We start from the raw sequence: 17214 nt of genomic DNA on the forward strand, positions 1-17214 counted from the left end.
AAATTAGTTTTAATCCACACTGTGGGGGGTGATTAACATTTGAATTATCCTATTCAGGGAGAGACACTCAGGAGTGTTTAGTTAGCACTTAAAAGATTCTACTGGGAATGGGTGGGGCCACCTGGGTGACTCAGTCTGTTAGGCCTCTGCCTTCTGCTCAGGTCCTTAATCCCAGGGTCTTGGAATCGTCCCACATCCGGCTCCTTGCTGAGCGGGGACCTGGCTTCTCCCTCTGCCGGCCGCTCTCCCTGCTTGTGCTCTCTCTGACAAATAAATAAAATCTTTAAAAAAGATAAAAGATCCTACTCAGGTATCCTTAACCCAATGGCAGCTACACCCAGATGTTCATCTTTTCCTATCTGAACTTGTGGTAAAGCAGGAGTATTTAAACTTTCTTTGTGCCATGGGCCTCTTTGGCCAACTGGTGAACCCTTTCCAGAGACATCTTTTTATTTTATTTTTACTTTTTAAATTTAAATTCAACTAATTAACATGTAATGTATTATTGGTTTCAGAGCTACATGCCTGTGATTCATCAGTCTTATACAATACCCAGTGCTCATTACATCACATGCCTTCCTTAATGTCCATCAGTCAGCTACCCCATTCCCCCAACTCCCTCCCCTCCAGCAACCCTCACTTTGTTTCCTATGATTAAGAGTCTCTCCAATGGTTTTTCTCCTCTGGTTTCATCTTGTTTTACTTTTTCCTCTCTTCCCCTGTGATCCTCTGTTTTCTCAAATTCCACATATGAATGAGATCATATGATAATTATCTTTTTCTGATTGACTTATTTCACTTAGCATAATACCCTCTACTTCCATCCACGTCATTGCAAATGGCAAGATTTCATTCTTTTTGATGGCTGCATAATATTCCATCGTGTGTGTGTGTATACATATATATACTACATCTTCTTTATCTACTCATCTGTTGATGGAAACCTGGGCTCTTCCCATAGTTTAACTATTGTGGACATTGCTGCTATAAACACTAGGGTGCAGGTGCCCCTTGAGATCACTACATTTGTATCTTTGGGGTAAATACCTAGTAGTACAATTGCTGGGTCGAAGGGTAGCTCTATTTTTAATGTCCTGAGGAACCTCCACACTGTTTTCCAGAGAGGCTGTACCAGCTTGCATTCCCACCAACGGTGTAGGAGGGTTCCCTTTCTCCACATCCTCGCCAACATCTGTCATTTCCTGACTTGTTAATTGTAGCCATTTGGACTGGTATGAGGTGGTATCTCATTGTGGTTTTGATTTGTATTTCCCTGATGCCAAGTGATGTTGAGCATTTTTTCATGCGTCTGTTGGCCATTTGTATGTCTTCTTTGGAGAAATGAGAGACGTGTTTGTAATGCACAAGATAAAACACATAAGATTATAAATAAGACCAATTGTGTTGTAAAGCAATTGTCAAAATACTAAAGATATAATTTTGACATATTAATACATATGCTTTTTGCTAACCCAGCAAATAACAAGAGCTAGCTGTAGCTATAATAATTACCATAGTTTTGAAATAGTGATGAACATAAATGAACTTTTGAGATATGTGCAACAGCTGTAATGTGATGTGAAAAAAATTTTGATATGTGTTGATGACAAAGTCTCAGATACTGCTAATAAGACTATGGTTTGTTGACTATATTCAGTTAGAAATCGATAAAAATAAAGGCATAGGGGTGCCCGGGTGGCTCAGTGGGTTAAGCCTCTGCCTTCGGCCCAGGTCATGATCTCAGGGTCCTGGGAACAAGCCCTGCATTGGGCTCTCTGCTCAGCAGGGAACCTGCTTCCCCCTCTTTCTCTGCCTACCTGTGATCTCTCTCTCTGTCAAATAAATAAAAAAAAATAAAGGCATGATTTTTCCCATCAAAGTCCACAGTCCCCCTGAATTCGATCCATAGGACCTGAGGAAATCTTGCACCATAGACTCCATTAATAAGTGTAAGAGATATAAAAAGTATTATTTCACTGGTGAAATATATTGTGTTCAAAATATGTGGAGTGTCTAGAAATAATGTCTAGGTCCTACCACCCTTGTATGAAGAGAGTCTAAAAATCTGGTAAGTCTGCCCAACAGCTCCATACTCTTCAGAGTGGAAGTCTTTGCCTTGGACTCCACGGAGTTCTCTATCCTGCTATGTAGTAGCCGGCTGGCCAGATGGTCCACAGTGCTTCCTTCCTTGAGTAGTTCCTTCACACACGGAGTAGAGACAACTGTGTAACCACTAAGATATTATGGAAATGCCAGAGTGTGACTTCCAAGGCTAGGTTAGAAAAGATATTGCAGCTTCTGTCTTACCCTATCTTGGATCATTGCCCTGAACTTTCATGTTCTTATAACATGTGGTAAGGAACTGAGATCTGCCAATGCCTAACACTAACTTTTTAGGCATAAGAGTGAACCACCTTAGAAGGATATACCCTAGCCCATTCAAGCCTTCAGATGACTACCATCTTGACTCCAAACCTCATGAGAGACTTTCAGCCAGAATCACCCAACTAAGATGCTTCCAGATTCATGATACATAGAAACTATGTGGGATAATAAATGTTTGTTGATTTAAGGCACTAAATTTTGGGGGGTAATTTGTAGCCCAGCAATAGATAACTAATATATACCACTTGAGAGAAGATTTTCCTGCTTCACCCAGAAGATAGGCAGATCCTGTTACCTACCATTTGATGAAGCTATTTGTTTCAGTAACTCCTTCATGGGAGGAACTTGCTGGAGTTCCTAAAGGTCAGAGACAAAGTACTGACTGTTTCAGTCCCTAATTGCTAGTAACTGTATAGGTCATAGAATTCCACCTGACAGTTACCTTCCTTATAATATACAGAAGTAAGGAGGTTGTATGGGAGGTGATCTACAGCCCTCACCTACCTCAAATTTTCAGAGGTTACCTCAATATACCCAAAACACTAGGTTTAGGTCCATTCGCAACACATTTGCAAAGGCCTGCAAGGCCCTAGATAATCAGACTTTTATTTACCTCTTGGACCTCCACTCTTAATACCTATTCCCAATTTTTCTCAGCAGCGCTGGCTGTATCAGTTTGCTAGGCTGCCAAAACCAAGTGCGATGAGTGGCTTAACCAGCAGAAATGTGTTGTCATACACTTCAGTAGGCTACAAGTTTGAGATCAAGATATTGGCAGGGTTTGCTCCTTCTGAGAGCTATGAAAAAGAATCTGTTCCATTCCTGTCCCCCTAGCTCCTGGGGTCTTGGGAGGGAGGGGGCAATCTTGGATATTCCTTGGCTTCTAGAAGCATTGCCCTGATCTCTGCCTTCATCTTTATATGGTGTTCTCTGTGTGTGCATGTCTGGGTTTCAATTTCTCCCTTTTTATTAGGACAGCAGTCACATGGTATAAAAAGCCCACTGTACTCCAGGACCACTTCGTCTTAACTACATTAAATAAGGTCACATGTGGGTTAACTGGGGGTTATGCCTTCAACATATGAATTTTTTGAGACACAACTCAACTCATAATATTGGCCTTCTTTCTGTTCATCTAGCATACCACGCTCGTTTCCATCTCGGGTACTTTATACATATTAGTCCTTCTGTCTAGAACCCCAAAGAAACATGATTGTTCCCTTCTCAGCATACAAGTGTCATCTCATATGTCGTCCCCTCAAAAAAGCTTTCCCTGATCACCTTATCTAAAATAGCCCCTCCATCACACACACACACACACACACACACACACCATTCTCTATTCCCTTACCTCTTTCAGTTTTTGTTGTAGCATCCATCTCTACCTGAAATAGATTTATTAGATTTATTTTTACTTTTTAAAAAAATCTCTCCCTCCCACCAGAATATAAGTTCCATGAGGACAAAGAGCTTGTTCATCTTATTTACTGCTATGTCATCAACACATAACACTGTTAGAAAGTAAATATATAAGACATGTTTGTTGCATGAACATTGAATGGGCAAATGCTCACTTTGAGATTATCTGATATAGTCTCTGGAAAGCCCAGTAGAATCAAGTTTTCCCTAAGAAAATGGAACTTATCCCAAGATAATCCTCAAGATACTCACATACAACCCCCACTTTGGAATTAACTAATCTTCTGTAAGACATCAATTATAAAAAAATAAAATAATATTACTCCCCTCTCCCAGAGTTACCTGTTTTCCCTCTGCTTGGACTACCAGGAAATAACCTGAGGGTAGCAAAAATACAGACTGAAGAAAGGTCAGCTCCAAGGCAGAGGCACCTTTTCAATCTTTCCTCAAAGATTGTCCACTTCCTGCTCTCTCTCCAGCCTGGCTAGTTATTTTCAGGTCCAGCAGGCACACATTTATGGGTGTGGCTGGGCTGCTTATTAAGAAAAAAAGGGGACCCCTTTCATTAGATCAACTTGCTCAGAAAAGACCAAGAAACCAAGCTGACTTCTAATTGAGATACCTAAATGCTAGAGCCTTAAGTCAGAGCAATGGCTGTATTTTGTTCTCCAAGGCTTTTAAAAAAAATTGTACATTTTGAGTTCTGACTTGCAAAGGTTCAAACTAATGACCTCCCACCTGCCACCCCACTCTGGGCTGTATGAGCTATGACAGGTGCTAAGATAAAGAGATAGTTAAACAAAGTCTCTTGGGGGCTTTTGTCTATTTGTTTTCATATTTCCTTAACGGTCATAAGAGGACTCTAACCGGAATCTTTGATGTTTATTCACCTAAACTTATACTTCTCCTGTAATAAAAAAGGGGATCGTTTGTGGTTTGTGATCTGGGAAGATTCAAGCAGAGGCGAAGGAGATTTAGTTTCTGAACTATTTCTTAAAAGACAAATTTCTCAAATAAAGGGAGAAGGAATTTAATTAGACAATTTTGTGAGATCAATTTCCAGCTTTTTCCCATTTAATTTTTTTCCAAAACTGCTTAAGTCAATGGTTGTTTGAGCCCTTGTGGGCTGCAGACCCCTTAAAGCAATACTTCTCAAATTTAATGTGCACATGAACCACCTGGTGATCCTATTAAAATGAAAATTCTGATTCAGCAGATCTGGAGAGGGCATTATAAAGTAGATCAAGTGAGTGTTCAAGCTTCCCCTGTTAGGCACTCACTTATGGCTCAGCCCACCTCCAAACACCAAAGGTACCCATTTTCTAAAGCTCTCTACTACCATACCCTATTTTAACTACCAGCCCCCTCTTTTTTTTTTTTGCCAGAAGCCCCAGTTACGGATCTTTCTGTTTCGACCTTGCCTTCAAATTTACCTGTCTTAGGTACTTTTCTCTCTGGAACCTGCCCTCTGTGAAAGTATAATGAATAGTTGGTGATAGTGGCTTGATTAGTTACTTTTTTCTCTCTCTCTTGAGCAGAAGACCAACCCCACCCACTCCCCCACCAGCACAAGGTAACAATGCAATTTAAGCAATAGTAAGAATTTCCTGCCCTGTAACAGACTAATTAAAATGCTATTTTTTTAGTGGGGTGGCGAGGAGCACTATAATTTTGAATTTCTCAAAATATTATACACCATAGGAGACTGACTACCTGACCTACTTATATTTTCTATTCTACCTCTCATCTGTGCTGGTCTCATTAAAAACAACATTGTCTTATTTTAGAAGTGGAACCACGAAACTGTCAAATGACGAGCTATTTCCTATTTATATACAAAGGAGTTGCAATTCCAAAGCAAGAGAAGCAAAAGAACTAGGTGAAGTTTCCCTACACATGATAGTATGTTGCTTGATATTTACTGAAAGTTAAAGAATCCTGATATTGGCGGCCTGGGGACTGTGGTGGGAATGCAGGTTGACATGTTGGCATCTCTCATTCACTTTGGAGGCCTTTTCTTGAGAGGTGGCGCCATGGCAGCCGAAGGCGGTGGAGTCAGTCTTGCTGGCAGTGGTGTGCATATCGAGCCATGATAGACACAGTTTCCCCTGCTGACCAGACCTCAGGTGACCCCGGCAGAGTTCTTCAGTACGATCATGTGGTTTTGGACTCCCTTGCATTTTGCGGATGACTCGGATCTTGTGCTGGGTCACTTTCCATATTCAGATCCTTCCCAGTGGGCCAATGAATAACTAGGTATCCTTTCTGATGATGAAGACTCAAAGTGTAGCCTGCACTCTTTACAAGAACCAGGTGAGAATTTCAAGCAAGTACAGACTTCATATCATACATGAAAGTTGTAAAGTAATTAAAGCGTTTTGGTTAACAGTGAGGGGAAGAAAAAAAGAATCCTCATACTGTTTACCCAGTATTTCACCCAATAGTTTTTCTTAAATTTCTTCATTTTGGTAGAATTAAAACTATTTAAAAACGATTGATTTAGCCTTCAACTTACAGCACAGAGTATTTTACATGGCTTATTCTCTCTTTTAAAAAAAATTGAAAAGATTTTATTTATTTATTTATTTGACAGAGACAGAGTGCGGAGGGAGAAGCAGACTTCCCATTGAGTAGAAAGTCCAAACTGGGGCTCGATCTCAGTAGTCTGAGATCATGACCTGGGTGGAAGGCAGACACTTAACATATTGAGCTACCCAGGTGCCTCTATATGGCTTATTCTCATGTCCATTTATAGGAATAAAAATGGGCTCCTCAAGAGATAATTTTGCATATTAGAGAGGTAAGTGATTGTCTGTTCTACTTATGCCATATCTGTAGTGTTTTCATATGCTCCTCCTGCTTTAGTGGCCATGTCCTGCACTAATAGTTACATTAACTGATTGGATGATAACATAACCCAAGGGTAGGCAATCCATCCAACAGAATGCCCAGCAACCACACACATCTGGCCTATAGTGTAAGAAAGTCTCAGTCAATCAAATTCTGTTCTCAAGAACATTGGTGAGAGAACAGAGACAGCATAGAGATGAGAGGGAAAGTAATCCATAAAAATAACAGAGAAAATACACCTGAAAATAGGGGTGCCTGGGTGGCTCAGTCGGTTAAGTGTCTCCCCTTGGCTCAAATCATAATCTCAATGTCTTGGGAACAAACCCTGCATCAGGCTCCCTGCTCAGTGGGGAGTCTGCTTCTCCCCTGCTCCTGCTCATGCTTTCTCTCTATCTCTCTAATAAATAAAATCTTAAAAAAATAAGTAAAAAGTTTTTATTTATTTTAGAGAGAGCACACAAGAGAGCACTCAAGTACATGCAGGTGGGTGGAGGGGCAGAGGGAGAGTGAGAACAAGAGAGAGAGGAAGAGAAAATCTCAAGCAGACTCCCTGCTCAGTGTGGAGCCCAACACAGAGCTTGATCTCATGACCCTGAGATCATGACCTGAGCTGAAATCAAGAGTCAGAGGCTTGACCAACTGAGCTACCCAGGCACCCCAATAATAATTTTTTATAAGGTGGCCACAAACTTCATTGACTTTCACATTGTAACATCCAAAGAATGTTCAGATTAGATATTAAAATTTTGAAAAATTGAGCTAGGTTCTTGTATACAAAATAAATATATCATTTGAATCCTATATAGATGACAAACAGATAAAAGTGAAATCTAAAAGATCAAATTGTCAGGCAATAATAAATAAATTTTTAAGAAGACACAGAAAAATATGCAAGACTTCAATGGTTAAATAATATTTCATAGAGAGACATTTTAAAATACCAAATGTTGTTTTCCAGCCCTAGGGTTTAAGTTTGCTCTGTTCACATTCTGTCCCAGAAGAGATGTGTATGCTTATCCTTACTACCCTAATAGATATCTAAGGCTTATAGGTGTCAAGAATGGAATGGTCGACGGGATGCCTCGGTGGCGTCAGTTAAGCATCTGCCTTCAGCGCAGGTCATGATCTCTGGGTCTTGGGATGGAGCCCCACATTGGGCTCCCTGCTCAGTTGGGAGTCTGCCTCTCCCTCTGCCTCTGACCCCCACTCATGCTCTCTCTCTCTCTCTCAAATAAGTAAATCTTAAAAAAAGGAACTGAAGAGTCCAGGATTTTTCCTTATTTATAGGCTAATAAGTGAGATGGCAGGTATCATGGATGCTGGCAAAGACCTGAGACTCCTGGGTCAGAGACATTGGACTTTATTACCCACAGCACAGCAAGTAGCACAAGCTTCATGTGGGTTTGTGTGGGTTCCTCATGCCTCTCAAGTCATACAAGGGAGGTGTAAACAGGTTAGGGTAGGGCAGGCAGATGCTATGCATGGAATGGGTTTGCTTTGTGGCCAAGGAACACTCAGCTTGGGGGGATTTGCTGCTTTATAGCAAGCAGAAGAAAGCTGACTTTTTAATCTGTGGGGAGATATTACCTCATCTCTCAAGGCTGCTTGCTGCAAATAAAATTCTGAGAAACAGCTTGGGCAAAGAGCAGATTGGGACTTTGCATCCTTGCCATAACCAGCAAAATTTGTAGGAGCATGAGATTCTTGGATGAGGAGCTCCAACAAGTGGTGTTTGTGGGTACTGTGGGGAGATATTCGCCTGGAAAAGTGGTTGGTGATAGAGAGAAATCTTTTTTTTTTTCAACTGAGGTATAATTGACATATAACAGATCCCTTTTAGGTGTACACATGACGATGATTTGATACTTGTATACATTGTGAAATGATGGCAGAGACTGGTAATGGTTGTACAATGTTGTGAATGTACTACATGCCACTAAGCTGTACATTTTAAAATGGTTAAAATGGCGAATTTTAGGTTAGGGTGTATTTCGCCACAATTAAAAAAAATCTTACTGAGTTCCAGGCATTGCTTCCTCCCACAGGATGGCTGGCTGGTAAAGCCCTGGGCAGAATGGAATCATGTTCCTACTCACATGCAGACTGGAATACCGGTGGGCACGGGTTCTGGGTACAGGTTTTGCCTTTTGCTATGGCTCTTAGTGCACTTGATTGACTATAGGTGGGGGGATATCTTTCTAGGACTGAGCCCCAGAGCATTTGGGCTACTTTCCCTAACATACCCAGCAGTTCTCTTCCTTATCTGTTTTTTTTTAAAAGGTTTTTTTTTTTAAGATTTTATTTATTTATTTGACAGACAGAGATCACAAGCAGGCAGAGAGGCAGACAGAGAGAGAGGAGGAAGCGGGTTCCCTGCTGAACAGAGAGCCCGATGTGGGACTCAATCCCAGGACCCTGAGATCATGACCTGAGCCGAAGGCAGCGGCTTAACCCACTGAGCCACCCAGGTGCCCCTTAAAGGTTTTTTTATTTATTTGAGAGAGAGAGAGAGAGCACGCGAGAAGGGGGAGGGTCACAGGGAAAATCAGATTCCCTGCTGAGCAGGGAGCCTCATGTGGGGCTCAATCCCAGGACTCTGGGATCAAGACCTGAGCCAAAGGTAGACGCTTAACCGACTGAGTCACCCAGGTGCCCTCTCCCTGGGTTTCAAGATGCCTCCTTTCTATCCCATACCCAGTTCTATTTTTTTTCCTTTTTTAAGATTTTATTTATTTATTGAGAGATAGCTACAGAGATATTAAGAGCTGGGAGGAGAGGGAGAAGCAGGCTCATGACCTGAGCTGAAGGCAGACACCCAACCGACTGAGCCACCAGATGCCCCCAGTTCTCTTTTCTTTACCAAGAAAACCAAGGTTTGTTTTCTGATAACCCATGGTGAAGAGCCTGTAACCAGAGTCCCAACTTTTAACAATCAAAAATCCTTTTCCTGACAGCAAGAAAAGCTCAGTTTTCAAAATTTAGGTAATCTCATCTCCTGCTTTCTGGAAGGGAGGGCAAATTTTTGCATCCTGTTTTGGGAGAGTTCCCTTACCCCCAGAATGAGCTAAATGTTTTTAATACAACAAAGGAAAACTTTTTTTTTAAAAACTTTGTTTTAAGCAGTTACCTTTCCTTATTAAAAAGATCTATTATTTGTATCTTGCTTTGCTTCAAAATAGTTCTGACTCATTTCCCCCATAGCACAGGTTATGTTAATAATAGGAAGTATAGACTCTCAACCTTGAGCCCTGAAAACTTGAGGCTTTATCTTCTTAGGCTGACTAGGAAGTTCAGGGCCACTGAATACAGTCACAGAAAAGTCATTTCTTGCCATCTGCCTTAGTTTCCTTCTGCTGCTGAAACAAAGTACTACAAACTTGGTGGCTTACCATGTTGGATATTAGAAATCTGCAGTGGGTCTCACTAAGCAAAAAGCAAGGTATTGTCAGGGCTGCATTCCTTTCTGTAGGTTCTGGGGGAGAACCCATGTCCTTCCTTTTCCAGCTTCTGGAGGCTGCCCACGATCCTTGGCTCTTGGCCCCTTCCATCCACTTCCAAGCCAACAACAGAGGCTCATGTTCTCATGTTATGTAACTCTGACCCATTCTTCCTCCTCCTTCCACTTCTAAGGGTCCTTGTGATCACATCAGGCTCATCTGCATGATCCAGAATAACCTCCCTGTTTTAAGGTGACCTGATTAGCATCCTTAATTCTATCTGCAACCTTCATTCCCCTTTGCTATATAGGGTGGCATATTCACAGGTTCCAGGGATCAGGATGTGGACGTCTTTGGGGGGCCATTTATACTGCCTACCATATGCCATCACTTGACAACTATTTTTTGAGCACCTATGAATAGAAAGCTTTCTGCTCTGCCTTAGGGGGCCATCTGGATGAGACAGGACTCATTCAGAGCAAGGTAAAAATCACAATAGAATGTTTCAGCAGCTGCAGGAAGATAAGAGGAACTCCTATGAAAATTAAAAGAGGGTGTGGTGTGATTGTTGATACGGTCAGAGAAGGCTTCCTGCACTAGGCAGAACTTGTTCAGTCGGTCTTAAAGGAAGTTTGACTGTGGTCCCGACAATATTGAAACACTGAACTGAGTTTAAGGAGTTGAACAGGTTTTTAAAAATTTTTTTTAAAGATTTTATTTGTTTATTTGACAGAGAGAGAGACGGCAAGAGAGGGAACACAAGCAGGGGGAGCAGGAGAAGAAGCAGGCTTCCCTCTGAGCAAGTAGCTGGACACCGCACTGGATCCCAGGACCCTGGGATCATGACCTGAGCCGAAGGCAGACACTTAACTACTGAGCCACCCACGTTCCCCAGTTGAACAGGTCTTACATACTATTTAATTAAATGAAGAGGCCATTAGACTGAGGAGGCTCAAACGCTTTGGTGGCCTATATGAACAAACTTAAACCTCTGCCTGTAAATGCCTCAAGGTTAAGAAATAGAAACGTGAGGACAACCAATCACAAATAGCCAACTAGGCTTTAAGCTATAGTCCATCCAATAATTTCCTTTCTTTGCTTCTGTACCTTCTCTACGGGAGTTACTCCCCTAGCTCCTGCCAGAGGAGGGCTCCTAACCACTTCTGGTTTGGTACTGCCTGATGAGAATTGATCTTTGTTCACATAAACTGTCAATATTTTTAACATGCCTCAGTTTATCTTTTAACAACACAGTTTTGAGGTCAGCTTTCCAATGCAATAGTTGTAAAATGAACGTACTCACTGCAATTTAACGTGATGTCTCTGTAACACTTATCTGCTTAAAAGGCACGTCAGAAGCTCATTTGATGCTTACCACAGTCCCATGAGGGATGAAGGGAGGGCAGGGAAGCACATGAACCTTGCCATCACTCAGTCCCCAAGCCCCTTTCCAGGTCTAGGTCTGTTCCCTGTGTTCCTTCTTCCTTGGAGCCACAGGGAAACCCCTGTTTTCTCTCCTTTTGGTAGCAGTCTCTCTAAGCCTAAATGCAGAATGAGACACAGTCTCTCTACCTCCCCCACTTCCTTGCTGCATGTGAAGCCAAGCATACAGGCTCTTTTAATTTTTTTAAAGATTCTATTTATTTATTAGAGAGAGAGACCTCAGAAGAGGGATCACAAGCAGTGGGAGGGGGAGAGGGAGAAGCAGACTCCCCACTGAGTAGGGAGTCCAATGCGGAGCTCCATCCCAGGACCCGACCTGAGCCGCAGGCAGATGCTTAACCGATTAAGCCAACCAGGTGCCCCCAGGCTCATTTTATTTTAAGGTTTATCTGCTAACCACTCTGGAGAAACAAGAGATAAAGCTAATAGATACACGGGAGTGGCAAATGTCCCATAATCTTATAAAGTTTATATAATGTTGGCCTCTAATGATTTCTGCTTTCTTTTCCAGTGGTAAAAGAAAATACCACTGGGTTCAGGCCCTCTGCTATTTTCTTAGGGATCATCATCATCCCGGCAGCAAGCAACTATAGAGTGCCTTGTTATAATTGCTTTACATATTTTAACTCATTTAATTCTTACACCAACCCATTTTATCGATAAATCAAATGAGGCAGACTTTAAATCCTGGTAGACTGGCTCTGAAATCTGTGTTTCTAACCACTATACCACACTGGTGCATCACTGCCTCTTCCCTAACATCACCTCACCTTCTGCCTATTAATATAAGACTACTACTTGGACACTTTTGCTATGAGGAACCAACACACTAAGTTACAGAGGAAGGAACTGAGGCTGAGAAAAGTAAAGCTTTTCCAAGGCAACTTTGTTGGTGAGTAGGAGCTGGGAGTTAAATCCAGCTCCATCACACCATATTGGTCTTTAATAGAGGCCCCTTTGTGAGGTCTGGTTCTGATCCATCATAGGGAAAAGAATTTAGGAGAATAATAAATAAAAACAATTTATTTCAAACAATACCACGTTATCAGTACGGGGTGTTTTATTTTTAGACACTGTGGTCAAGGCCAGATTAATACCTTTAGAGGCTCTAAGTTCTAAAAAAGAGAAGGCTGTCTTCCCCAAACCATCCTCTGTGGATTTAAATGAAAAACAATTAATAATAATTATAGTTATAAATGGTAAAATAAATATAAATACCTTTTTTTTCATCGTGACCATTTAAATTTTTCTTTTTGGAAACCAACAATCAAATTCTTTTTTTTTTAAGATTTTTATTTTTTGAAGTCCTCTCTACAACCAATGTAATAATAATTATTAATGGTAATATGGCACCATATTATGGTAATATTACCACCTGAGCCAGGTATCCCTCCTGTATCCCTCCCCCCAACAATCAAAGTCTTAAAAGAATTCTCAAAAGCATTTTTCTGGATGTCCAAGGCACATGTTTCAACTGTTAAGTAATTCAATACTGACTGTTACTGTTACGTATTAATTCCTGGAAAGAGTGTATAAAAGTTACCATTGTAAAAGTAAGTTTGGAACATACAGTGACAGAGGCCGAGTGATCAGGGAAGAAGACGGAGCAATCAAGTCAGGGAGGGGCTCTGCTTGCAATTTACAAAAATCTACCTACCATGGGCGAGATCAACTGTCTACAGGAAGTCTTTCCAAAAGACTGCAGCCTATAGTGTAACCGTGGATAAGTTACTGATGACACTTAAGTACTCCTTAGAGGTTTCCAGGAAGCAGCCAACATCAAACTTGAAAATCTATAAACCTGAGAAATGCAAACATTAAGACAGTCTGGTAAAAGAGAAGGGAGGCGAGGTATTATAAGGTCTACAGCCAGAAGAAGGAAAGCAATTCTTAGGTAATTCACCAAAAAAAGGAGGTTGACAGTAAGAATCATTTTAGTGTGTCCAGGATTGCCCAAGAAAGAGGAGCCTCAGATTCGGGGCATGGATATTTTATTTGGATTAATATAGTCCAATTCTGAAAGAGCCCAACTGATCCTGCTGTTGTGGTTTAATAATATTCCATTAAGATCATCAGACTCTCTTTGCCCAGATTTTATGCCTGCCAATTTATTAAATGACTTCTTACTACTCTTATATTGGGAATAGGGGCCCCTCACCACAGACACAAGGCTCCATTCAGTGTTGTATGTATAATCGTTTAGATAATACATCAATTGTCACCTAGATTATAAACCATTCTCTTATGAATCACAAGATCTCAACATTGGAGGATACTTCAAAGACATTTAATTAACCATCCATCTGGTGCTGAAATTCCCCCTATAAAATAGTTGGAGAGGAGTCATTCATTTTTCCTTAAGCATCTCAAATAACAGGAAACTCATTATCTCTTCACTTCTCTGAACACCTTTGTTATAAAATTCTGCTTTATATTGAACAAAAATGTGTTACTACTTTAGAGCCCTCAGTCTTAGGTTGACCTCTTGGGACCACATATAAGACAAACTAAACCTCAATAAAAATAAAAATAAAAATACCCCCCCAAAAAAAAACCCAACACCCAAACGTTGATAAGCTCATGCTCTGGACAAACCTCTTTTCCAAGTCAAATTCCCTAAATCCTTTAACACCTCCTAATATAAAATGGTTTCAAATCATTACATCATTCTGGTTACCCTCCCAAGGACAGGTTTTCATTTCTCTTTTAAGGTATGGTCTTGGGCATGGTCAAGTGCTTTTGTAAAATTTGCAAAATTAAGATATTTTTATCACACATGGTTAAGATGATGGTCACTTTCTGTTCTTCCTTCCCCTCTGTCATACTTCCCCTCATATAGAGCCACACTGGAGAGGCCATGAGCATTTCTGGGTAAATCTAAGGGGAAGTTGTGTTGGTGGTATATTTAGTTTGGTTTTAGGAGAATATATATCATGTGGTATATATATAGACTGATTTCTAGCTATCTTAGTGTAGGAATGGCTTCCAGGAATACCCTTAAGACCTACTGTGTTAATTTCATGGAGCATTGTGACACTAAGTTGCAGGTGTGTTAGAAAGATAATGAAAGTGTTATTTTTAAAATCTTTTTATTTTTTAAAGATTTTATTTATTTATTCGACAGAGAGAAAGAGAAAAGGCAGTTGGAGGGACAGAGGGAGAGGGAGAAGCAGACTCCCAGCTGAGCTGGGAGTCTGATGTAGGACTCACTCAATCCCAGGACCCTGGGATCATGACCTGAGCTGAAAGCAGACACGTAAATGACTGAGCCACCCAGGAGCCCCGAAAGGGTTATTTTTATGAGTTTTGTGATATTGAAGAGATTTTTCAGCTTCTTAAAATATAAAATATGCTATGCATTGAACTGCACCCTTACAATGAGGAAACTTTATGGTACATAAATTATAGCTCAATAAAGCTATTAAAAATGTGCTATGTTATATTTTCTTATTTTAAATATTCACTTCTGTGTGTAAAGTAAAATCAGAACATATAACCAGGTATCTACAAAAAGTTATACCAAATATCATACTTGAGGGTTTAATGTTGGGGCACCTGTGTGGCTTAGTTGGTTAAGCGTCTGCCTTAGGGTCAGGTCATGGTCCCATGGTTCTGGGATCAAGTCCTGAATTGGGCTCCTGCTTCTCCCTTTCCTGCTGCCTCTCTGCACTGATTGTGCTCTTGCGCACACTCTTGCTCTCTCTCTCAAATAAATAAAATCTTTTAAAAAGGGTGAAATGTTGAAAGAATTCTCTTTGGGACTGGGATTAGACAAGGAGATTGCTATTGTTATCTTTGCTGAACATTGTATTGGAAGTTATAGTGAGTGCAGGAAGCCAAAAAAGAAAGAAAGAAAGAGAGAAAAGAAAAGAAAAAGAAATTTAAAAATATAAGAATCAGGAAGGTGGAAATAAAATTGTTATTATACCAAAAGTATGACTTAGTTTATAAAAAATCCAAAATATTACATACAAAACTATTATTAGAATTAATAAGTAAGTTGGGCAACATTGCTGGATATAAAAATCAATATGTAAAAATAAGCTGTCCTTTTATGTAATAGCTACAATTAAAAATTTAAAAAGTATAATTTACAATCCTATAACAAAGTGTTGAGCAACAAATGTAACAAAGGAGGTGCAAGGGGAAGTTGAATACAAAATTTACATAAAAGTGCAAAAGGTCAAGAATAGTCAAAACATCTTAAAGAGCAAGGTGGGGAAATTTGCCCTATCAAATATCGAGATTTATTATAAAACCATAGGAACTAAGGCTGTGGCATGGAGTGAGCTGAAGAGAGTTCAAGAATAAAACCACCTGTATATAGAACTGACATTTTAGATCAGTGAAGAAAGTGTACTTTTCAAAAATGGTGCTGGCACAATTAGTTTTCCATCTGGAAAACTAGTAAATTGGGCCCCTACCTCACACCATACCTAAAAACATCAACTCCAGATGGAGTCAAAAGAAATATGAGAGGCAAAAATATAAAACTTTTAGAAGAAAATGTAAAAGAATATCTTAATGATCTCTGGGTATTAAAAGGTTTCTAAAAGAAGACACAAAAATGCATAACTTACAAAAGAAAAAACTGATGAATCAGAATACATGAAAATTAAGAACTTCTATTTAACAGGAAACACTATTGAGAGGGTGATCAGACAAGCCATAAATGTAACCAATCAAGAATTAGCATCAGATTCTAAAGAGAACTAAACTCTATAAACATAGAAAAATAAAACAATAGAAATATAGGTAAAAAACTAAGAGTCACTTCTGAAAAGAGAAAATTGAAAGGGTCACTAGTTGAGTTAAAAGATGCTCAAACTCTGGTGCCTGGGTGGCTCAGTCAGTTAAGTGTCTGACTTTGGCTCAGGTCATGATCCTCAGGTCCTTGGGTTGAGTCCTGCTCAGCGGGGAGCCTGCTTCTCCCTCTCCCTTTGCTGCTCCCCCTGCTATGCTCTCACTCTGTCTGTCAAATAAATAAATAAATAAGTTAAAAAAATCTTTCTAAAAAAAGGGATACTCAACCTCCTTAGTAATCAAGGAAATGAAAATTAAAATCACAACAAAGTAGTATTTTATACTCACTGGAATCATAAAAATAAAAAAGTCTAATAAAAAATACCAAGTGTGGGCACCTGGGTGGCTCAGTTGGTTAAGTGACTCCCTTCAGCTCAGGTCATGATCCTGGAGTCCCGGGATCAAGTCCCACATCGGGCTCCCTGCCCCACAGGGAGTCTCCTTCTCCCTCTGACCTCCTTCCCTCTCATGCTCTCTCTCGTTCTCTCTCTCAAATAAATAAAGAAAATCTAAAAAAAAAAAATACCAAGTGCTGGTAAGCACGTGGAGGAAGTGGAATGTTCATCCATGGCTCATTGGATTATACAATTTATGTGAGCACTTTGGAAAAAGGTTTGGCATTAAATAGTAAAGTTGAACATGTGTAAATCCCAGGACCCAGGAACCGCAGTGCATATACATCATTTTGTTAACATTGTTCTGTCATCATCCAATATGATACTGAGTGAAAGAAGCAAACCACAGGAGCATATATACATACAAACAACTAGGTTCCATGTATTAAAAAGCTCAGAAACAGAAAAAGGAAACAATATAGTATATTTTTTTAGGGATACATACAGTCAGTCAGCTTATGAAGAAAAACAAGGAAATAATT

General features: G+C 40.2%; 1 protein-coding gene across 1 annotated transcript in view; it reads left to right on the forward strand.

Moving 5' to 3' along the window:
• Nucleotides 1-11855: 11855 nt before the first annotated feature.
• The window catches only part of NOX1 (NADPH oxidase 1), a 40898-nt gene continuing 35539 nt past the window's right edge, over nt 11856-17214 (forward strand). The window contains exon 1 of the mRNA XM_032881773.1: nt 11856-12426. The gene's annotated coding sequence lies outside the window, so the exon portion shown is untranslated. The remainder of the gene's footprint in view (nt 12427-17214) is intronic.

The sequence above is a fragment of the Lontra canadensis genome, unplaced genomic scaffold (assembly GCF_010015895.1).
Source record: "Lontra canadensis isolate GAN:19392208 unplaced genomic scaffold, GSC_riverotter_1.0 scaffold77, whole genome shotgun sequence".
NCBI classification, from domain to species: domain Eukaryota; kingdom Metazoa; phylum Chordata; class Mammalia; order Carnivora; family Mustelidae; genus Lontra; species Lontra canadensis.